Here is a 24,054-nt window from a genome sequence, read left to right as displayed (position 1 = left end):
ACAAAGAAAACCAAATCTGGAGACAAAGAAAAAAGAGAGATAAGAAAGAGGAAAGAAATGGAGTAACAATGGAAAATGGTGCTTGGAGCTCCTTGACGTCCTTCTCAGCAATCCCAATTTCATCTAAGTATGCATTTCCTTCTTCTCGCTGTAATGTTAGAGTCCTTCGGTTTCATTTTTTGGTTTAGTCCGAGTGTTCGGGCGAGTTTTGAGGTTGCCGGTGAGGTTTATACGAGCTGCTGTGTTGGGTTTCGATCGAGGTTCAGTCACCGACGAGATTTTCGGCCACTGATTTTTGTTCGAAGTCGATTTTGGTCTTTAAATTTTCAAAGCGTGTTGACATCATAGTCTTTGACATAAAGGTCCACTTTTACTCTTATTATAATTCTGATGTTTCCTTTAATAACTTAAATTGATAAATTTTATTATTAATATTTTAGTGCTTACATTTTGTGTTCTATGGAAGAGTGTCCTCTACGTTGCTTCTCTGTTAACCTAATGTGATTGTATTGTTGTTAAAGTTTTTTCCTTTTTAGGATTGTCTCTATGCTTTATTATAGGAATAATATGTATTGTTGCAATAATATCTTTTCTTATTTTCAATAACTTATTTCATTTGCAATCTTCTGAGTGATGGTCTTTAATGTAATAGACAATAATAGCTAAATGTTACACTTCCCCCCGCAACAAATTCCATACTATGAGAACCTCGCAATAATCTCAAATTAGTTTAGGACAAATACATAATTTATGAATATCGTAGTTTGCATTAAGCACGTAATTAAATCATCATAATTACAGGTACGGTTCCCGTGGCGTTGTTGTGATACTTAATTTCAAATTAGCTCTAAATATGAATATCCGTAGTTCTCTTAGTTGTGTGCATTTCCTTTAATAAAATTGAGGTGTGTCATAGAATCACCTAGTCTATGGCCCTCACATCGATATCATAATTAGTGTAGAAAATGCCCTGAAATCTCGTAGTTTGCTTTAGGCGGTTAATTAAATAAATTGTCATAGCTACGGGTACGGTTCCCGTGACGTGGTTATGACACTTAATTTCTAAAATTCGGGAGTACATTTATGTGATCCGGCCACAATTTAATCTTGTTTATAAAATAAACATGTTGTGGATCGTGGGTACGGCTCCGGTAACATGATTCACAATGTGTAATCAAATAATTAGTTGTATAACAATCGGATTATTAAAAGCGGTTTAAAAGGAATACAAATGCACATAGGTTTCAAAGATGTTTTAAAGTCAAATAAATAAGCCAATAATAATAGTTGAGTGACCGTGCTAAAACCACGAAATCTGGGAATGCCTAACACCTTCTCTCGGATTAACAGAATTCCTTACCCGGATTTTTGTGTTAGCGGACTGTAAAACAGAATCAATCTTTCCTCGATTCGGGATTTGAACCGGTGACTTGAGACACCATAAATTATCCCAAGTGCGACTCTGATTTTTAATAAATAATCCTGTTTCGATCGTCACTTAAATTGGAAAAAACTCCCTTATACCCATTCCGGGGGTGTAGAAAAAGGAGGTGTGACAGCTTTGACAACTTTACTGGGGATCAAACCCAAAATCTCTGGTTCAGGGTTCAGGATTCGAGCTTAGAATAATTGTTATTATTGGCTTTGTTTACTATCTGATTTTTATTACATGCTTGGGCCTAATGTGCTAAATGCCGCTTTTACTACTTTAATATTATTTGAACTGTATATAAACTGCTACAAAACACTTCTACTCTCATCTTCGGGGAAGTGCACGCCGGCTTGACTTCTTTTCTGTTAGTGTCATACCCTAAATTAGAAAGAGGCTCGGACAAGATACAAAGTCGGATGGTCTTTTGGTTCTCGGTACGTAGCCCCTCCCGACTCGAGTTGTCCGCTCGGGTACACAAGTCTTGAACAACATACCCAGGTTTGAACCTAGAATAACTCAGCCTCATGCCGGATCCCTAGTAAGAATACTTGTTTGCATCATGTGCATTTGACTTTTGGGACTCAACACAGGGGTTGGGTCCGTCTAGGATAGGTGTACCCCAAAAATAAAAGACCATCCTGATGCATCCTATGTGCTACATTTTGCAATTTTTAAGGGTAAAAGGGTCATTTGGCAGACCAATGAGGTTTGAGGATAAATGAGAAAAAAAGAAGAGGGTGAAGTGTAAAAAATAAAGCAATTAGGGACCAGTTATGTTTTCTTTCACATTTTGTTTTAAAGAAAAAGTAAAGAAAAAAAACATGAAAAATCCAAAAAGATTTTGCACTTTCCCATCATTTTCCAAACAAAAAATCAAAAAAAGAGGAAAAGGAAAATACAAAAAAGAGTTTACATGTTTCATCATTTTTCAAAACAAAAGACAAAAAAATATATTTTTCTATAAATTAGTTATTTTTAATTCTTGCCCGTATCCAATCTGCCCGAATTACGCATACCTGATTCTCGTCTTTCAGGGCGTGATACGTAGGCAACCCACATTTGCACTTCTAGCCACCATTTGGCCAAATAAATTATTTTGCAAAAATAGTCTCAATTATGTCTTGCATTATGTGTTATTGTCTCATATAGTATTCTAGGTCTTTAACTTTATTTGGCCTTAATTTTCTGTTACAGGTATGGGTCTACTTACCGGAGTTTAAGCATGACAGACACCCCGGGACCATCTAGTCAGGATTGCTTATTCAGGAGTTACTTAAGAAGATTTTTATTTTTTATTTCTTATGTTTTGAGTCTATTTTCTTTTATGTCGTCTTTTACCTTCTAGTTTTGTACAGTAATGTCGAGTTTTTATTATATACTTTTTATTTTGTATTTGAAAAAAAAGTGTGTTATAACTCAAAAATCCAAGAAAAAGAGATTTTGCGTTTTATATTTCCGTTAGAAGTTTTCTTTCGAATACTAATTCTAGAAATGAAAAAAAAAATTGAGGTGGTTTTCCTTAGGAAATTAATATTTAGAGCTCAAAATAAAAAATTGTTTTTATATTTTCTTTAGTATATTAAGACTAAAAAGGCAGAAAAAAAGAAAAAAAGATTTATTTTTTTAAGTACCTCATTAAAAGTTTTCTTTTAAGATATTAATTCAAAAAATTCAAAAAGATTTTATTTTGAAGTTTTTCTTTGGGAAATTAACAAAAAATTGAAAAACAAAGTCTTTTAGTTTTACTAGAACTTTAGGATATTGTACATAAAAGAAGAAAAACATACTTTATCTTTTGTTTATCGTTAAAGTTTCTTCCTTAGGTAATAAAAAACTGAAATCCAAAAATATTTTTTTTATCTTATTCATTTCTTATTTCGAAATCATTCTTCAGGGATATCAAACGAAAATTAAAAATATTTTTCTTTGGTTTATTCTTTAGATTTCCTTCCTAAAATAAAGAAGAAGAAAAATCAAAAAATATTTTTTCTTCTAGGTTTTTTTCTTAATATTTTCCCATAGAGTATTTATTTCAAAAAGAAAAAAAAAACATATATATGCTCATTAAGCTTGAGTTTAGAATGGGTTATAGAACATTAAGTCTAGAAAATTCAAAAAAAAAAAAATTTGCTTCTTTTATTTCTCTTTTCTCATCAGATTACTCATTAAGGTAAAAAGAAAAGAAAAAAAATAGAAAAAGAAAATGAGAATGTTAGTTTGTTTACTTTATTCTCGATCTTCCCGAACTACGCAAAGATCTGATTCATGCGGCGTCATGATACGTAGGCAATCTACATAGGGTTTGATCGAATCATTTTTTATTAAAAGGAAGAAAAGGGAAAAATTAAAAAAGGAAAAGGAGAGGATGAAGTTGCGGGACGTGAGAAATGAGAGGAAAGAAAAGAGCGATAATCAGAAAGAAAAAAAAAAGAAGAAGGAAAATGAGCAAGACAAGAAGTGCTAGAAAAGAAAAGAAAAGAGAAGATTGAAATGAACATATTGGGATGATGCCAAGTGACCTTGTGATCTTTGAAGTCATTCGTTGAACCGTTAATTGTTGCTAGGTACATTGCACACAATGTGATATTTGCAGCTGTTAAATGCCCTAACGGTAATGTGATGACCTCATTTTGTTCCTTTTGTTATCTTCATTGAGAGGAAGTGTGGTTGGTTTGTGATTTTTAAGTAACTCGTCCATACAACATAAGGTCAAAGAGCAAGGTAGCCATGGCTAGCAAAGAGTTGGATAGAAGGGTTATTGATCCGTTTAAGAGAATTGTTGAATCAGAATCTGAGTTGAAAGAAGAGGTCTTAAGGTTGAAAGGATAGATGGCCGAAATATACCAAGACTGGATTAGTTGGCGTCCTCCACCATCAGTTCTCACTAACTACACTGAAAGCCTGGTCAACATTCCGCCACTGTCACAAATCCAGCTTCCTACTGCTGCTGATGTCTACTTGCAACCTTTTCACATTCCACCCACCAAAACCACCTTATATCCTGCCCCTTTGGCCACTCATGCTTTTGTAGCTCGTTTATCAGCTATTTTTTTTCGATCCTCTAACGAGACTGTACGCAAAGTCCCCGATGCCCAACACTATGCTCCAGATCCAATTTCCAAGGTTTCGTATCCCTACTCTAACGCTCCTCATTTTGAGCCTCCCGATGAAGCTGAAAAGCCTGCTAAGACAGTAGAGCAAGATGAGATATCCAGGAAGGTGAAAATCTTAGATCAGTCCTTAAGAAACATGCAAGGGATAGGGAGCCAGATGAGCATGGTTTACAAAGACTTGTGCTTGTTTCCTGACATCTAAATGTCTGCTGGTTTAAAGATGCCAAAGTTTGATTTGTATGACGGACATGCAGATCCTATGGCCCATTTGAGAGGTTAATACAGTAAGATGAGAGGCACCGGTGGGAAAGACAAATTATTGATGACATATTTCAGTCAGAGTCTGAGTGGGGTAGCTCTAGAGTGGTACACCCACCAAGATGTTAGCAAGTGGTACACATGGGACGATATGGCTCAGACTTTTTCCCGGCACTTTCACTACAACATAGAAATTGTTCCTGATCGCATGTCCCTCACAAATATGAAAAAGAATTCTACTGAAAGTTTTAGGGAATACGAGCTCTGATGGAGAGAACAAGCTGCCAGAGTCAATCCCCCGATGGAAGAAAAAGAGATGGTCGAGTACTTTCATCAAGCTCAAGAGCCAACTTAGTTTGGGCATTTGATCTCGGCTGTGGGTAGACCTTTAAATAATGGGGTAAAAATGGGAGAAATGGTAGAATATGGTTGAAGTCGAGCAAGATCATGAGCTATTCTACTTTAAAAGCCACAACACAAGCAATTTAGAATGACATAGGAAGCTTGCTAGGTCAGAAGGAATATGATGATGTTGCCATGGTTGTTTCAGAATCATGACATGGTCCAAAGGGTCCGCCTCACCAATATACCCAGCCTCAACCCCAACCCCAAACGTATCCTCGAGCTCCACATAATCCACCTCAGTATTATCCTCCGATGTCCAACCACCAGGTCACTTCCTATATCGAGCGCCATCACCGCATAATGCATTCTTGCCTTTACAACATTTTTGAGCACCCAACAACCCTAGAAAATAGGGGCAGGGAGGCGAACAAAGGCAAAGAAATAGTTTCACGCCAATCGGGGAGTCCTACATAATCTTGTTTGAAAAGTTAAAGTATTCTAGCCTAATTGAGCCGTTCCTCGGCTGTACTCTAGACCTATATGCTAAAGGTTTTGATCTTACTGTACGATGCATGTACCACTCTAACGTCCAAGGGCATTGCATTGAAGATTGTCGTGCTTTGAAAAGGTAAATAGAAAGAATGATTCAAGAGGGGTAATTGTGATCAAGGACAGTGACAGGGAGTACGCGAATCCTCTTGGGAACTTGCTGACTGAAGTTAATGATATTGAAGTGTAACGACCCGACCGGTTGTTTTGAGCTCTAGCGCATCGTTCAATAGTTGGAAGTCATGAACAACTTCATTTCAGGTATATTGACTTGTACGTATGGTCAGAGTTGAATTTCGAGAAATTCGGAGTCAAATTGGAAAGAAACTTTTCATTACGGCAACCTTAAGTTGAAGAAAATGGCTAAGATTGGAATTTTGAGTAAACGACCTCGAAATTGGGATCTGAAAGTTCCAGCATGTTCGTATGATGATTTCGGACTTGGGAGTATGTCCGGATTTCGTTTTGGATAACCCGTGAGTATTTCGGCATATATTGTGGAAGTTAGTATTTTAGAAGAATTTCATAAATTTGGGTTGGAAGGCACTTCAGAGTTATAGATGTCCGTTTCGGATTCCGAGTCTGGGAATAGCTCCGTATGGTGATGCTGGAGTTGGGAGCACGATCGGAAGTGAATTTGGATGTCCGGAGGTCATTTTGAAGACATTTGGCTAAATATAGAAACTTGAATGTTTTTGAGAAAATTCGACAGGAAGTGGAAATTTCGATATCGGGGTCAGAATGCGATTCCGAAAGTTGGTGCAAGTCCGTAATGTCGAATGTGACTAATGTGCAAAATTTGAAGTCATTCGGACTAGTTTTAGTAAGGTTTGAGACACTTAGTCTCTTTTAAGGAAGCTTAAGTTGGAAAAGTCAATCGGATATTGACTTATGTGTTAGAGGTATCGAAATGTGAATTTTATGGTTCGGATAGCTTCATTAGGTGATTTGGGACTTAGGAGTGTGTCCGAAATATTTTTGTGATGACCGGTGTAGAATTAAGCTTGAATTGGAAAAGTTAGTATTTTGGTGAATTCTGGTTGATAGGTGAGATTTTGATCCGAGGGTCGGAATGGAATTCTGAGAGTTTCTGTACCTTCGTTATGTCATTTTGGACTTGTCTGCAAAATTTGAGTTCATTCGGACGTGGTTTGGTTGGGTTTTTGATCAAAAATAGAATTTGGAAGTTCTTGAGATTCATAGGCTTGAATTCGATGATGATTTGATGTTTTGATGTTATTTTGGGTGTTACGAAGGTTGGGACAAGTTTGAATGATATTGTGAGACATGTTGATATAATTGGTTAAGGTCCCGAGGGTCTCGGGTGGATTTCTAAAGGTTAACGGAATGGAATTCGGACCCAAAAAGAAAAGAAAAAGCTGCTGCAATTTCTGCTGCTAAGCTGTCTTTGGACAGCAAATGTGCAGTCGTGGAGCGTACTTCAGAGGCCTATATCTTTTGATCTACAAGGGATTTTGAGATGACTCAAAAACGAAGGTTGTAGCCCTTTGTATCTAGTTTTCAGAGAGCTAAAGAAATCATAATTTGGACATCTGTAGAGAAAGTCATGATCGATTGAAGATGACTGGTGGAGCAGTTTCTCCAGAATTTTCGGATTTCCTGGAGCCGACTTTAGAAGCTCATATATCGGGATATATAAAGCGTTATATGGTGTACAACCTATCAAATTAAAGATCTTCGAGTCTAGTATCTAAATCTTCAAACCGTTTGTAATTTGGATATTTATACAAGACGTTATGGGTGTTTAAACAGAAGGTGTCCGACAAGGGAAAATTTTAATAGGATGTACAACTTGTATAGCACAAGTGCAAGGTACAACTCGACGAAGCACGAGCAGATTCTTTAAACACGGATTTGGCTTATTTCTTTCATTTCTTTCATTTGGCTTGGATGATTTTGGAGAGAATTTCAAGGGGGAATTTATCAAGCATCAAAGATGAGTTGTTTCTACTTATTTTCAAGTTAAATACAAGATTATATGTAAATTAGAACATGAAAATCAGTAAAAAAAGTAGGGTTTTAGGGCTTGTGCTTTTGAGATTTTTTAGGGTCGATTTGAAGGGTCAAACGAGCTCCGATTTTTGTGTTCTTTATATGTACAAACTCGTGAGAGGACGAAGAACATTTTGGTATAAAAATTTCTGAGGTTTGAGACGTGGGCCCGGGGCTCGAGTTTTGCCAAATTCGTTAATTTTGATATTTTCGAGTGTTTTCGATTGGGTATTGTCTCTTTAGCATAATGCGACGTATGCATCGTGATTTTGAGCAGATTCGTCGCACGAGGAGGCTAATTTGAGAGGCAAGGGTATAGCGAGCTAGAGCTTTGGCCGGTTTGAGGTGAGTAATTGATGTAAATGATGTCCTGAGGGTTTGAAACCTCGGAATTTCACGTCGTAACGCTATATTGAGGTGACTTGAATGCTGGATAACGGGCGTGGGGTAGAGCACCATTAGGGATTGTGACTTAGTCCGTCCCGAGAGATATTTTTACCGTATTTTCTACTTGAACTAAATTGAAAATCATCCTTACTTGGATTTAATTGTTACATTTGGGATTCTTGCCAATTATTTGAATCCTTCAGGGATTGACATCACTGTTTTCGCATACATGCATATCATTTGATCTAAGTCCAAGGTTTTAAATACTATTTTGCAAACTCAGCCATCTTTTTGAGATTTGAAAACTTAAATGATATTTCGGGCTGAGAACTACTGCATTACAAATGCCCAAGGGGCTTATTATGATTTCTAGACTGAGCATGGATTGGGCTGCGCGCCGCAACAGTGATTTGAAACAGTGGTAACAATGACACTGTATGATGTGACTTGAAACAGTGGTAACAACGGCACTGTGTGATATAAATTGGTCAGGTAACAATGACTGATCAGGACTTGATTGATGCCACGAGATGGCTTGTTATTGCACTCGGGCTGTAGGAGCCCCTCCGGAGTCTGTACACACCCCCAGTGAGCGTCGTCGACTATAAATAAAATGGATGGCTCGGGCTGCATGCCGCAGTGGGTACTACAGAGTACCATCATATGCATTGCATTGCACTCATGCATAGACTATACCATCATATGCATTGCATTGCACTCATGCATTTGTTTTTATCTGTTATACCTGTCTCAGTATTTGGTACTCTAATTTAATTGACTTGTTGCTTCACTATATGTTGTTCTAAACTACCAGTTATAGTTTAGTTTGTATTTTTCCATGATTTCTTATTCTCAGCCTTTATTTATGTTTATTACTCACTGGGTCGGAGTACTCACATTACTCCCTGCACCTTGCGTGCAGATCCAGGTACACCACAGGCTGAGTGAGGATTTGTTTAATTGAGCAGCAGTATCCGGGAGTATTGAGGTAGCTGTATGGCGTTCGCAGCCTTGATCTCTCCCCTCTATCTCTATCTTTTATTCCGCAATTTTCCTAGACAGACTTGTAATAGGTGGATATTCTGTATTAGAGGCTCATATTCGTGACACCGGATTCTATTGGGCTATGTTGTGGTATTCTAATTGAACTTCCGTAGATTTTATTATTATTTATAAACTTGAAAGTAATGACTTAGTAAATTCTCTATGATATTTATCTATAATCTGAATAAGAATTTGGGATAATGTTTTTGAATGGTCGGGCTTGCCTAGCAGTGTGTTGGGCGCCATCATGACCGGGGTTGGGGTCGTGACAAGTTGGTATTAGAGCCTAGGTTAATTGGTCTCGCGAGTCATGAGCAGGTTTAGTAGAGTCTCGCGGATTGGTACAGAGACATCTGTATTTATCCTTGAGAGGCTGAAGAACCTTTAGAAAAACTTCACATTTTTGAATTCTTATCGTGCGTCCTTGATTCATCTTGAAAAGAAACTTTTGAAATTCCTTCCACGCGTTCGTACGCGCGCATGAGCGCTCACTATCAGATATGCCTTGATGGCTTGTGATTCCCTGATTGACGGGCGAGACGTGATCTCTATGAGTTGATATTGGGCCAGTCTGAAGGACTTGAGGCCGAATCTTTTCCTACGGCTTAAGCACCAAGGTGCTGATTGTGTGAGCAAGTGTTTTGAACTTATATGTCCGATATTGCCCCTATTAGCGGGAATGATGGCTGGGTAGCAATGTGATGGGTATGTTAGTACTGCGAGATGTTTATATATGACTTGGAAGTGTCGAGGAAGATCTGCTGGATGATATGTGAACTATTAAGTGTATGACTTCCATTGTGATTAGAGGTGTAGCTCCGAGTTATGGGCGTGAAGAATCTTTTCAAGTCTCCTGTTTGGAGTGAAGTGAATTTCATGTTACAGTATGAGTTTAGACCCAGGAAGACTAAGTGATTGTGTAATGTGTATGACGGTGGGAGGTATACAGAATGTTAATTGGAGGCAAAGTAGGTGGGTTATCTCATGCGGAATAATCTACGTAGGTGTGTTCCTTATAATGTTGAGTAGAGAGTTTTTTTTTTCTAACAAGGTGTTTGTGTTGAAATTTGAATTTGACTCTAATTGAGAAATTTGAGTTGATTGTCACAAGAATGAAGGTGATCTTAGTAGTGGAATTGAGGTATTTTACGGTCTGTGTTACCTAAGCTTGTGAAGAATTTTTGTTGAACTAGCTGTAGTAATATGGCAATATTTCTGAGTTTGATGACCTGCGTGGCCTGGTTGAATTAGAGGAATTTAGTTCTGATAGCTTGATTAGGAGAAAATGGATTTCCAAGTGTTCTTGATGGTTTCTACCATGGTTTAAAATAGATACTTTCTACAGGTATGGGGAACGTGTTGTGTATTGGGAGTTCCTGTATATTTCTTCATTATTGATGGGGTACGAAGGTTTTGGAGCGAGGTTCTATTTAATGTGGGGTTTCCTACTGGTACTTGGTTGGGTTGAGTGGTTATGGTGATCGAGAATGGTGTTGCGAGTATACGAGTTGTGTAGTATGTTATGCGATTATATCTAGGGTTATTGTTATGGCTTGACACAGTTTGTTCGGACTTATACAGTGTGTGTGTATGTGAGATTCGGGTCTTGAAAAGAATTCTGGATGTTAGAAATTGGGCTCCAAGGATTTGGGGTAAGGTTAAAGTAATGTTTATTATTCACTACAATGGGTTTAATGTGTTTCGGAATAATTAGTTCCAACTTTTTTTTATGAATTATATGCCCTACCGGTATGAGGGTTCGTTATGTGCTATGAAAAAAAATGTTTACGAAATTTATTGAGAAGAAGAAAGAAAGGAAATTGAAAACTGCAGTTGGCACAATATGAAATATTTAAACCGGGCTGCAAGCCACGGTGAAGGTTATGTAAGGACAAGGTCCTTGTGGTAAATAATTATGAGTTTAAAGTTTTCCTTTGTAAAGTTTAATTCGTACGATAATATTAAAGGGAGTCATGCCAGTTAGGTTGATTTGATAATTCTTGTATATTTTATGTTCATATTCAGCCATTTTCGTACTGTAAACATTGAGTTTTAGCTTATGAGATGAGTTCCCAGGTGGCGTTAAATGTGACTCATTAATCCGAGTAAGTAATAATGAGGTCTTCATGCCTCACATTCTGTTGTCAGTATTGTGAAAATTTGAAATGAGGTGGTGGTTAATATGAGATTTATTGATAATGATGGAATTATTTATGAACAACTATTAAGACCAGAAATGTGGTTATGATCATACAAATGATGTGTTTCATGTCAAAATATCATTGTGATAATGTCGGGCTTGTAATGCGGAGATTCGTGTTATTGATATACTTGTGGTACTTATTGGGTTGTGGACATGCTATTAGGAGTTGTTTTGGTGTTACTCTGACAGGTGGATAGGCCCAATTACAAGGGAGACTCTGCCGAAATATTTGAAAAATCTGGGAGTTAGTCAAAATTTGGGGACTTAAGAAAGTTGAAATGTTGGAAGAATATCTAAGATCTATATGAAGTCGTTCGGTCCATTTGGTTGTGGATTATGGGGTGTTGTCCCGGCTATGGTGGTAGTTCTTTCATGTTATGAGAAGAAATGACTTATTACGGTCCAGGAAAGGCTATCAGCCTAGTTCAGTGCGAGCAGAATCGACCTGAAGTGGGTGAATGGATTTAAATAGGATTATGGGCTTCATGTGAGTCAGATGTGTTCATTTTAGTATAGCGCTCCTCAAGGAGGGGTGTTGGAATATCATATGTTGTTCCGTGTTCGTCAACTCATGTAATATTGTGATTGTGCCATGTGTGCTGTGAAACGGCTTGATAAATTCCTATTCCTTGGGGAAAAGTCCATATTAGTTGTGTGAGTTGAGCAGTCCATTCCTGAATCATTTCCTTATGTATCTTGTTCGCATTATGGCCTATTGGCGCATTTTTGCATCATGTAATACCATTGGTCATTGTCTATGGTGATTGGTTGTCTAAGCAGCTCGTACTAGGTGAGGCGAGACTATTGGTATCAGGGACCATTGCAGTGGGATTATGTGAGGTATATTACAGGGCAGTTACCCGTATTTCGGTAGTAATGAGGTGATGATTTTAGTCAAAAAGGAGAGAGTTAATGTTTGGTTAACTCTGCAATTGGTTAGAAATTTCTGCACATATCCTCCGTTGTGGTTGTATCGTCAACATTATAACAGAATGTATAGGTATATCATCATATGCATTGGGAGCATCAGAGTCGTACAATTTTGGTTATTAAGGTTCATGGAGTGTCATTGTGGTTAGATAGTGAATTATGCGATGCATGGTGCTAATTCAACAAAGGTACGCAGTTGTGTTCTGGTACCTCGTGTGGTAGTTGATACATTGTTTATATACAGGGAACAGGTCTGGCAGAGAATTTCAGGTGTTGGAATTGGGTTTTGAGCTTATTGTATAGATAAAAGAGGATATCTGCAGATTTGATCAAACTAATGTGTCCGTATGAGTTGTGGTAGCACGGGAAGGTGCACGAGGTGTTAAACAGTGATTTCAGATAACTTAAGAGTAGTTCTTGGAATGTTCGAGGACGAACGTCTATTTAAGTAGGGGAGAATGTAACGACCCGACCGGTCGTTTTGAGCTCTAGCGCGTCGTTCAGCAGTTGGAAGTCATGAGCAACTTCATTTCAGGTATATTGACTTGTACGTATGGTCAGAGTTGAATTTCGGGAAATTCAGAGTAAAATTGGAAAGAAACTTTTCATTGCGGCAACCTTAAGTTGAAGAAAATGGCTAAGATTGGAATTTTGAGTAAACGGCCTCGGAATTGGGATCTGAAAGTTCCAACATGTTCGTATGAAGATTTCGGACTTGGACGTATGTCCGGATTTGGTTTTGGATAACCCGTGAGCATTTCGGCATATATTGTGGAAGTTAGTATTTTAGAAGAATTTCATAAATTTGGGTTGGAAGGCATTTCAGAGTTATAAATGTCCATTTGGGATTCCGAGTCTGGGAATAGATCCGTATGGGATTCTGGAGTTGGGAGCGCGATTGGAAGTAAATTTGGATGTCCGGAGGTCATTTGGCTAAATAAAGAAATTTGAAGGTTTTTGAGAAAATTCGACCGGAAGTGGAAATTTTGATATTGGGGTCGGAATGCGATTCCAAAAGTTCGGTGCAAGTCTGTGTCGAATGTGACTTGTGTGCTAAATTTGAAGTCATTCGGACTAGTTTTGGTAAGGTTTGAGACACTTAGTCTCTTTTAAGGAAGCTTAAGTTGGAAAAGTCAACCGGATATTGACTTATGTGTTAGAGGGCTCGAAATGTGAATTTTATGGTTCGGATAGATTCGTTAGGTGATTTGGGACTTAGGAGTGTGTTCAGAATATTTTTGTGATGACCGGTGTAGAATTAAGCTTGAATTGGCAAAGTTAATATTTTGGCGAATTCCGGTTGATAGGTGAGATTTTGATCCGAGGGTCGGAATGGAATTCCGAGAGTTGTTGTATCTTCGTTATGTCATATTGGACTTGTCTGCAAAATTTGAGGTCATTCGGACGTGGTTTGGTTGGGGTTTTGATCAAAAATGGAATTTGGAAGTTCTTGAGATTCACAGGCTTGAATCCGATGATGATTTGATGTTTTGATGTTATTTTGGGTGTTCCGAAGGTTGGGACAAGTTTGAATGATATTGTGGGACATGTTGATATAATTGGTTAAGGTCCCGAGGGCCTCGGGTGGATTTCGGAAGGTTAACGGAATGGAATTCGGACCCAAAAAGAAAAGAAAAAGCTGCTGCAATTTCTGTTGCTAAGCTGTCTTTGGACAGCAAATGTGCAGTGGTGGAGCGTACTTCAGAGGCCTATATCTTTTGATCTACAAGGAAATTTGAGATGATTCAAAAACGAAAGTTGTAGCCCTTTGTGTCTAGTTTTCAGAAACATAAGGAAATCGTAATTTGGACATCTGTAGAGAAAGTTATCATCGATTGAAGATGACTGGTGGAGCAGTTTCTCCAGAATTTTCGGATTTCATGGAGCCGACTTTAGAAGCTCATATATCGGGATATATAAAGCGTTAAATGGTGTACAACCTATCAAATTAAATATATTCGAGTCAAGTTTCTAAATCTTCCAACCGTTTGTAATTTGGATATTTATACAAGATGTTATGGGTATTTAAACAGAAGGTGTCCGACATGGGAAAATATTAATAGGATGTACAACTTGTATAGCACAAGTAAAAGGTACAACTCGATGAAGCACATGCAGATTCTTTAAACACGGATTTGGCTTATTTCTTTCATTTGGCTTGGATGATTTTGGAGAGAATTTCAAGGGGGATTTTATCAAGCATCAAAGGTGAGTTGTTTCTACTTATTTCCAAGTTAAATACAAGATTATATGTGAATTATAACATGAAAATCAGTAGAAAAGTGGGGTTTTAGGGCTAGTGCTTTTAAGATTTTCTAGGGTCGATTTGAAGGGTCAAACGAGTTCCGATTTTTGTGGTCTTTATATGTACAAACTCGTGAGAGGACGAAGAACATTTTGGTATAAAAATTTCTGAGGTTTCAGACGTGGGCCCGGGGCTCGGGTTTCGCCAAATTCGTTAATTTTGATATTTTTCAAGTGTTTTCGATTGGGTATTGTCCCTTTATCATAATGCGACATATGCATTGTGATTTTGAGCAGATTCGTCGCACGAGGAGGCTAATTTGAGAGGCAAGGTTATAGCGAGCTAGAGCTTTGGCCGGTTTGAGGTGACTAATTGATGTAAATGATGTCCTGAGGGTTTGAAACCCCGGAATTTCACATCGTAACGCTATATTGAGGTGGCTTGCACGCCGGATAACGGATGTGGGGTAGAGCACCATTAGGGATTGTGACTTAGTCCGTCCCGAGAGATGTTTTTACCGTGTTTTCTACTTGAACTAAATTGAAAATCATCATTACTTGGATTTAATTGTTACATTTGGGCTTCTTGCCAATTATTTGAATCCTTCAGGGATTGACATCACTGTTTTCGCATACATGCATATCATTTGATCTCAATCCAAAGTTTTATATACTGTTTTGCAAACTCAGCCATCTTTCTAAGATTTGAAAACTTAAATGATATTTCGGGCTGAGAACTACTGTTTTACAAATGCCCAAGGGGCTTATTATGATTTCTGGACTGAGCATGGATAGGGCTGCGCGCCGCAGCAGTGATTTGAAACAGTGGTAACAATGACACTGTATGATATGACTTGAAACAGTGGTAACAATGGCACTGTGTGATATAAATTGGTCAGGTAACAATGACTGGCCATGACTTGATTGATGCCACGAGATGGCTTGTTATTGCGCTCGGGCTGTAGGAGCCCCTCCGAAGTCTGTACACACCCCCAGTGAGCGCCGTCGACGATAAATAAAATGGATGGCTCGGGCTGCACGCCGCAGTGGGTACTAGAGAGTACCATCATATGCATTGCATTGCACTCATGCATAGAGTGTACCATCATATGCATTGCATTGCACTCATGCATTTGTTTTTATCTGTTATACCTGTCTCAGTATTTGGTACTCTGATTTAATTGACTTGTTGCTTCACTATTTGTTGTTCTAAACTGCCAGTTATAGTTTACTTTGTATTTTTCCATGATTTCTTATTCTCAGCCTTTATTTATGTTTATTACTCACTGGGTCGGAGTACTCACATTACTCCCTGCACCTTGCGTGCAGATCCAGGTACACCACAGGCTGAGTGAGGATTTGTTTAACTGAGCAGCAGTATCCGGGAGTATTGAGGTAGCTGCATGGCGTTCGCAGCCTTGATCTCTCCCCTCTACCTCTATCTTTTATTCCACAATTTTCCTAGACAGACTTGTAATAGGTGGATATTCTGTATTAGAGGCTCATATTAGTGACACCGGATTCTATTGGGCTATGTTGTGGTATTCTAATTGAACTTCCGCAGATTTTATTATTATTTATAAACTTGAAAGTAATGACTTAGTAAATTTTCTGTGATATTTATCTATAATCTCAATAACAATTTGGGATAATGTTGTTGAATGGTCGGGCTTGCCTAGCAGTGTGTTGGGCGCCATCATGATCGGGGTTGGGGTCGTGACATGAAGTTAGAAATGGTCTTGGCAATATTGATGTGGAACTCAGTGGCTAAGATGCCGAGCTTGGTAATTGGAAAGACGCTCCTCTCTTGGCTAGCTGGGGAGGAGTCTTGGTGGATTATTTTGTTGTCATTTCTGTTGTCTGGGTTATTTTCGGGGTTGTAATCTGGATATTGTCTTGTGACTCAAACCCTTCTATCCTTTCATTTTGCCTAGTTTGTTTAGTCGTAGTAGCTCGTTTAGTGTTGTCTGGTTTTGTTCTAGGGTTGTAACCCCAGTTTAGTCTGCTTGTTTTGTTGTCCGAATCCATTCACTATTTGTCTAACGCAATTTTCTATTTTTTGTTATTTCTAGTCATTATTTGTTTAGTTACCTTTTTCTTTTATAGTTCTTTTCCTGCTGACTCTAGTGACATGAAATGAACGCGTAATTCTCAACCTGGTCTTAAAAGTCAGTTAAGTCATGAAGCAATGAAACAATTTTGATGATGATAGGGACATTTGAGGGAAATAAGTAAAGGCATTTTAAGATTACTTAAAGCCTGAATAGTGTGAAACTGGGGTAGATAGAACATAAACAAACACCATTGAAATGCATCATTCCACATCAGGCTGAAGCGAAAGACAAGTTCACCCCTAATTGACAGGGGCCATGTATGGTAACGAGAATGTTGTCCAATGATGCTTTATATTTAATAGATGCAGAAGGCGAATATGTGGATATGGCTATCAATTCTAATGCAGTCGAAAGATATTATGTATGATTTCTTGGGTTTGTTTAATTTTATTGTTTGTATTTGGCATGCTTTGAAGATTGGAATGGTGAAGGCATTTTATTCTGCCATATAAATACTTTATCCTTTATTACCCCCTTTGAGCCTTATTTATTTTCTTTCATATCCCTCTTCTGGAATCATAAGCAAAGTTTAGAAATACAGATACAGAATAAAAAAAAAGAGAAAAGAGGAAAAGAGAAGAGAAAGAGAAAAAGATAAAAATGGGAAAAGAGTAAAGAAAAGAAAAGAAAAGAAAAAAGAGAAAAAGAAAAAGGAGAAAAGGAAAAAAAGAGAGAAAAACACAAACAACAAAGCAATTCCTATGTCATGAAGTACGTTTGACCTGATTCTTTTTAAAGATACGTAGGCAGCCTCACGGTTCGGTCCTGTCAAAATAAAAAGTAAAAAGCCCCGAGCAAAGAAACTGGGGCAGAAGTTGTGGTTCTGTAAAAGATCTGATTCCAAAAGTTATAATTGTAAACCCATTCAAGTTGTTTTAAGATCTTATCCTTTCTTTCTAACCCCATCCAAAGCCCATATTACGGTCCAAATAAAGACCATACGATCAATATTGGAGAGTGCCAACTCGAGCAAGATAGAGGTATGATTCGCATCAGGAGTAACACTCTGTGCTACACAAGGAAAATAAAAATGAGAGAGTCTTATCGGTGAAAACCTTCACAGGCACCATAAGGCGACGGTAAGTTGAGAGAAAGAATAAAATGAGAGAGGCTTGATGGTGAAGACCCTTCGGGCACCACAAGTCGAATAAAGATCGTGAATCAGATAGGATAATCGGAGCATTGAAGCCCAGTTTCACGGTTTAGGGGGATAACAAGAGTTGAACATCAAACATGCTTGACAACTTAGGCTACTTAATCAGAAGGTGCATGTCATGGTCATTAGAGTTGGTGTCCACATCTGATAAGTTTCTACTTTGTAATTTTCTTGTTAGGTATCATCTCTTTCCGTTGTCCCTTACTCTATTCCTTTTGTCATGTTTACTTCTTCTTTTGGAGTCTGTTTGTTCATAACAATTAAGAAATGATTTCAAAATTTGCTACCAGCTTTCCAATTGCGCAAAACAGAATCTGTCTTGCACATCAAAGTAGCATAAGTCAGGAAAGAACAGTAGGCACACTGAGTTGGCAACAATCAACGTGTTTGGGATTCATGTAGAATACAAAAGTTCGGTATAGGTCAATTCATGAGCAATGCAACATATAAAGGGTATTGGATTTGAACGGATTAGAGGTATTTTCTATGATAAGGGTGACAAATATAGTGGTTAATCAATAAATAGGCAAAGTCTTTCAAGTTAAAATCAAGGTTATCATGGCAAGTGAAGGAGAAATCACCCGCAAAGTCAAGGCCACAAACCAACCACCGTGTTTAAACTCACAAGTTTTTTTTATTTGAAACAGGGACAGAAGCTATGTTCATATCAAAGCTTGGAAGCTTCAATTTTTTAGGTGTAATGCCCCAGTTCTGCTTACGCAAAGGCTATTTGGAAGATCACACATCACCCCTAGGAGAAACACTGCCTAGTTTGGGTTTTCAAGTTATATTTTGTTATAGGAGACACACTTCCTCAATTGAGATTTTATCCCTAGGAGGCGCACTTCCTAGTTTGGATCATATAAGTTTGAGTAACTGAGATTTCACCCCTGGGAGACGCACTTCCTTGTCTGGGTTTTCAAGTTATATTTTGTTGTAGGAGACACACTTCCTAAATTGAGATTTTACCCATTAGGAGATGCACTTCTTAGTAGTGATCTTTCAAATTTTACACCTAGGAGACGCACTTCCTAGTTTGGGTCATTTAAGTTCATTCCTAGGAGACGCACTTCCTAGTTTGAGTCATTGAAGTTTCTCCCCTAGGAGACGCACTTCCTAGTCTGGGTTTTTCAGGTTATATGTTTGTTTTAGGAGACGCACTTCCTAAATTGAGATTTTGCCTCTAGAAGACGCACTTCCTAGTTTGGGTCATTTGGAGACGCACTTCCTAAATTGAGATTTTACCCCTAAGAGATGCACTTCCTAGTTTGGGTCATTTGGAGACGCACTTCCTAAATTAAAGTTTCACCCATAGGAGACGCACTTCCTAGTCTGGGTTTTTCAGGTTATATTTTTATTTTTGGAGACGCACTTCCTAAATTAAGAGTTCATTCATAGGAGACACACCTCCTAGTTTGAGTCATTGAAGTGTCACCCCTACGAGACACACTTCCTTGTCTGGATCTTTCGAGATACACTTTCAGGAGACACACTTCTTAAATTGAGATTTCACCCCTAGGAGACGCACTTCCTAGTTTGGGTCATTTAAGTTCACCCTTAGGAGACGTACTTCCTAGTTTGGTTCATTCAAGTTTCACCCGCAGGAGATGCACTTCCTAGTTTGGGTCTTTCAAGATTATATGTTCTTTTAGGAGACGCACTTCCTAAATTGAGATTTCATCCCAAGGAGATGCACTTCCTAGTTTTGGTCATTCAGGTTTTATTTTAAGCAGGCGCATTTGCTAGTCAAAGTTTCTTGGTTTTTCTCATAGGAGACGTACATCCTGGTCGAGTCTTTAGTTTACCCTCATCATTGCATCAATAGCATAAATGGTTTACAATTTTTCTAACAACTCACAAATCTTCCTAGTGCAAACTGGGGCGGGAAATTTTGATTGTTTTGTTGTTTTGATTGCAGGCACCCACCTGGAAAACAAGGGAATTTGTTTCAGAATTATCTCAAGTTTAAAGGGAAAGTAGTTTCGAAGGAAGACGTGTCAAGTTCAACAATCAGGCGCCCACCTAGAGAACAATGGAAGACAGTTAAAGTTTCAAGGAAAAGCAATTCAAGTTTCGAAGGAAGACGGGTCAAGTTCAACAATCAGGCACCCACTTGGAGAACATGGGAAGACAATTCAAGTTTCAAGGGGAAACAGTTCGAGTTTCAAGGGAAAGTAGTTCAAGTTCAGCAATCAGGCACCCACCTGGAGAACAAGGGAAGATAGTTCAAGTTTCAATGGAAAGTAGTTTCGAAGGAACACAGTTTAAGTTCAGCAATCAGGCGCCCACCTGGAGAACAAGGGAAGACAGTTCAAGTTTCATAAAAAAGCAATTTTGAAGGAAGATGGGTCAAGTTCAATAATCAGGCGCCCACCTGGAGAACATTGGAAGACAGTTCAAGTTTCAAGGGAAAATAGTTCGAGTTTCAAGGGGAAACAGTTCACGTTTCAAAAGAAGAGAGTTCAAGTTTTGGCAATCAGGCACCCACCTAGAAAATAAGGGAATTCACTTCAGAATGCAATTCAATTCAGCAACAAAAGAAGCTCGCGACAAGAATGCAAGTCAACAGTTCGAGATGATCAACAGAAGTTAGTCACAATCCAGAATAAAAAAAAAAGGCAAGAAGTGAATCCAAAATGCAGAAGTTGATGAAATATGTGAGCTGCTCAAGACATGACTGAAGTCACAAACATGGTATGTCCGGTTTTGATCCGAAAAACTGAAGAAGAATGAACTAGCACCTGCAGCTAGCAAGTGTCAAGGTCCAAATCTAAAGTCTGCTTGAAGAACCATTCAAGAATCAGGATCAAGCTTCAGAAGACTTATAGATAGAAATCTTGTAACTCATAGTTGACAGGCTTAGTTAGTCTTTTAAATTTTTGATATTGATGTAATAACATGACTGCAGACCGGAACCTCAATGGAACGGTACCTCGACCGGCTCTCCACCTCAGTATACTCCATCATTGTTCCTATTTCTAAACTACACTGACCTGATTCCTTTATATCCAAGGATATGTAGGCAACCTCGAAAGCAAGGTTCGGTCAGATCTTTCAAAAATACTTCCCACGGAGTATCCAAACAGGCAAAAATCGCTCGTATCCACTCACTTTATCTTTGCCCAAAAACTCTTCGTGTTTTTGAGCAAAGAGGGGAAGCTGTGAGCATGTGATTTTTTCCCTATGTGAAATACTTCTACAAATTAAAGAAATAGATTATTCCCAAATTGTTTGCAATTTATAGGATTTTTGTTAATTATTTGTATTTCTGTGCATGTTTACTTTTATTAAAATCATGAAAAAATACAAAAAATACCATGCATTGCATTTAGATTTTTGTTTTCAAGTTTAGGATTATTTAGTTAATTAATTGTTCTACTAACATGAAAATCACAAAAATGGTTCATTTTTTTGCATTTTTAGATTAGTAGTTTTTCTCTTTTAATTTAGGGTCAGTTATTTGTTATAAATTGTTTTTTCAATCTGCTAGGCAAGCGCCTAGGGCTAGTTTTTTATTAAAAATTGAAAAGAAAATACAATAATTAGGAAATTGTCATTGTCTTCCTTCAATGAAAGGAAATAGACTTTGCACTCTAATGTAACATATTATCAAAATTGAGCATAATACTCAAATAGATATCACATTATGCCTACTAAAACTTTGTAGTTGTCAAAACAGCCCAAGTGAATCCATGTCGACATTGTATCTCCGGTCCAAAGCGTCCCAGTTCTAGAGTTAAATTTGATTTGCGTGAATAGCCCATTTTCAGCAACTTCACGTCGACTCCACCAATTTGGTAGCTCGATACTGTAGCATACGGTACTGTAGCATACGTCACTGTAGCATACGTCACTCTAGCATACACCACTGTAGCACGAGATCATGTGATGTCTCCTTGATATTACCACACTATTGAGGGGGCCAAGGTCCTTGGCATTTGCACCCAAAGTAATGCACATGCCTACAATGTGCTTGTCTGCATTATCAACTTCATTGTTTGGTATTTGAATGCATGCTTTTGCTCCTTCTGATACATGAGTTTGTATTTCCAAAAAATAACCAGCATCATGCCCCCATATCTTAGTGCTTGTAGGTAGCGTGAACAATTCATTGTCCATCTTTCGTTACACTGCCAGCGAGCAATTGCATGTCCCATTTTTTTTTTGTCGAATCCCCATGCGCATGCCTTCTTTCCCATGTGTATGCCAGCGTGCAAATCCTTTTGAAAACAGGCGTGCATCCCTGTTGGAATTTAAACTGTCCTCCCAACTGTTGTAGCTCGTCGACCGAGTAATCTCCAGGACCCAAACATCTTGAAGCATTCATTCATATAGTAATGCTAGAAGCATGCGTGTATTCCATGTCTCTTATTACATCCAGTTTTGTTATCCCAATGCGCATGCCTTCATATTCTCTCAAGCTGCTGGACGTGTGCTTACAAAAAAGCTCGAATTTTGCTTCTAACGATGACTCCTCGATCCCATGCATTTGTTCTAGGCGTGCCTGCCTTTGTTGTTACTTTTGTCTTGATGGAAAACAAGACATTCCCAAGTCATTGCCCATTGGCTTTCTGAAAGCATAAGATAATATACTCGTAATGGCACCTGCACGAGAGAAAAGATAGTTAGAAATACCAACCATTATATCCTCCTCCCTTAGGATTTGAATATATTGGTCGATTAAGTTGACATGGCTCCTGCTCTTCCTTTTCTCTTTGCTTCTTATCTCCTGTCCACCTTCACCCTTAGACTTGGACATTGCAGCTTATCTTCATTAACTAACCTCCTTCCTTGTGCATCTAGATGCCAGAATTGTTGGCATTTTATTTCTCCATGATCTAAAGCATAATTAGCCAAGTGATCTGCCAGCTTGTTGCCCTCCCTATGAATATGAGTAACTGTGTAATTGCCCCCATTCATTAGTTGCATCATTTCCTCTACCTGCTCAGATATGATCTGGAAACCTCCATCCATTATCTTTTTTAATAACATTGAGTCAGTTTGAAGTCATACATGAGAGTATTGATGAAATCTGCAGAACCATAGTGCTTCTACCATGACCTTCGCTTAAGCTACTATGTTTATTGTCTCCTCAATCTCCTTCCCTACTGACTTGAGGGGAAATCCAGGCAGGAGCTCAATAGGTTTTTGTATAAGAAATGAAAATGGTAACATAGTCAAGTCAGTAGGGAAGGAGATTGTTATAAATTTTATAGTTGGATAATTAGATTTATTTTTACAACTTGAATTAACTTAGGAATTTAATTTAGGTTTTAATTAATTAAAGAAAGAAAAGAAAATAAGAAGAAAAAGAAATTGAAAATGGCTGGTTTTTAAAGTCAATTGGTCCAAACATTTTAGAACCCCAAATTTTCCTCAACCCAGCCCAGACCGGGTCGACCCGAACCCAAGATCCGGGCCACCTTCTTCTTAAACTAACCTAGAATCCTAATAAAAAATCAGACATATAAGCCCTAGAGAAAAAGGCACCGCCGCAAAATACAAAGAAGAACCCCCCCTTCTGAAACTTCATCTTCTTGTTGACCCTTAATACTCACACATAGAGATAAAAAGGAAAAGCTTCAGCAGCCGTTTCTCTTCCTATCTTCAGATTTTCTTTCTACAAAAAAAAACAAATAATTATAATAGACATACTCTTACACACACAAATAAAACCAAATCTGGAAACAAAGAAAAAAGAGAGATAAGAAAGAGGAAAGAAACAGAGTAACAATGGAAAGTGGAGCTTGGAGCTCCTTGTCATCCTTCTCAGCAATCCCAGTTTCATCTAAGTCTGCATTTTCTTCTTCTTCTTGTTGTAATGTTAGAGTCCTTCGGTTTCATTTTACGGTTTAGTCCGAGTGTTCGGGCGAGTTTTGAGGTTGCCGGTGAGGTTTATACGAGTTGATGTGTTGGGTTTCGATCGAGGTTCAGTCACCGGCGAGATTTTTGGCCATTGATTATTGTTCGAAGTCGGTTTTGGTCTTAAAGTTTCAAAGGGTGTTGGCGTCATAGTCTTTGACGTAAAGGTCCACTTTTTCTCTTATTGTAATTCTACTATTTCCTTTAATAACATAAATTGATAAATTTAATTATTAATATTTTAGTGCTTACATTTTGTGTTCAATGGAAGAATGTCCTATACGTTGCTTCTCTGTTAACCTGATGTGATTGTATTGTTGTTAAAGTTTTTTCCTTTTTAGGATTGTCTCTATGCTTTATTATAGGAATAATATGGATCGTTGTAGTAATATCTTTTCTTATTT

Source organism: Nicotiana sylvestris, chromosome 10 (assembly GCF_000393655.2).
Source record: "Nicotiana sylvestris chromosome 10, ASM39365v2, whole genome shotgun sequence".
NCBI classification, from domain to species: Eukaryota; Viridiplantae; Streptophyta; class Magnoliopsida; order Solanales; family Solanaceae; genus Nicotiana; species Nicotiana sylvestris.
This window is presented reverse-complemented; position numbering follows the sequence as displayed.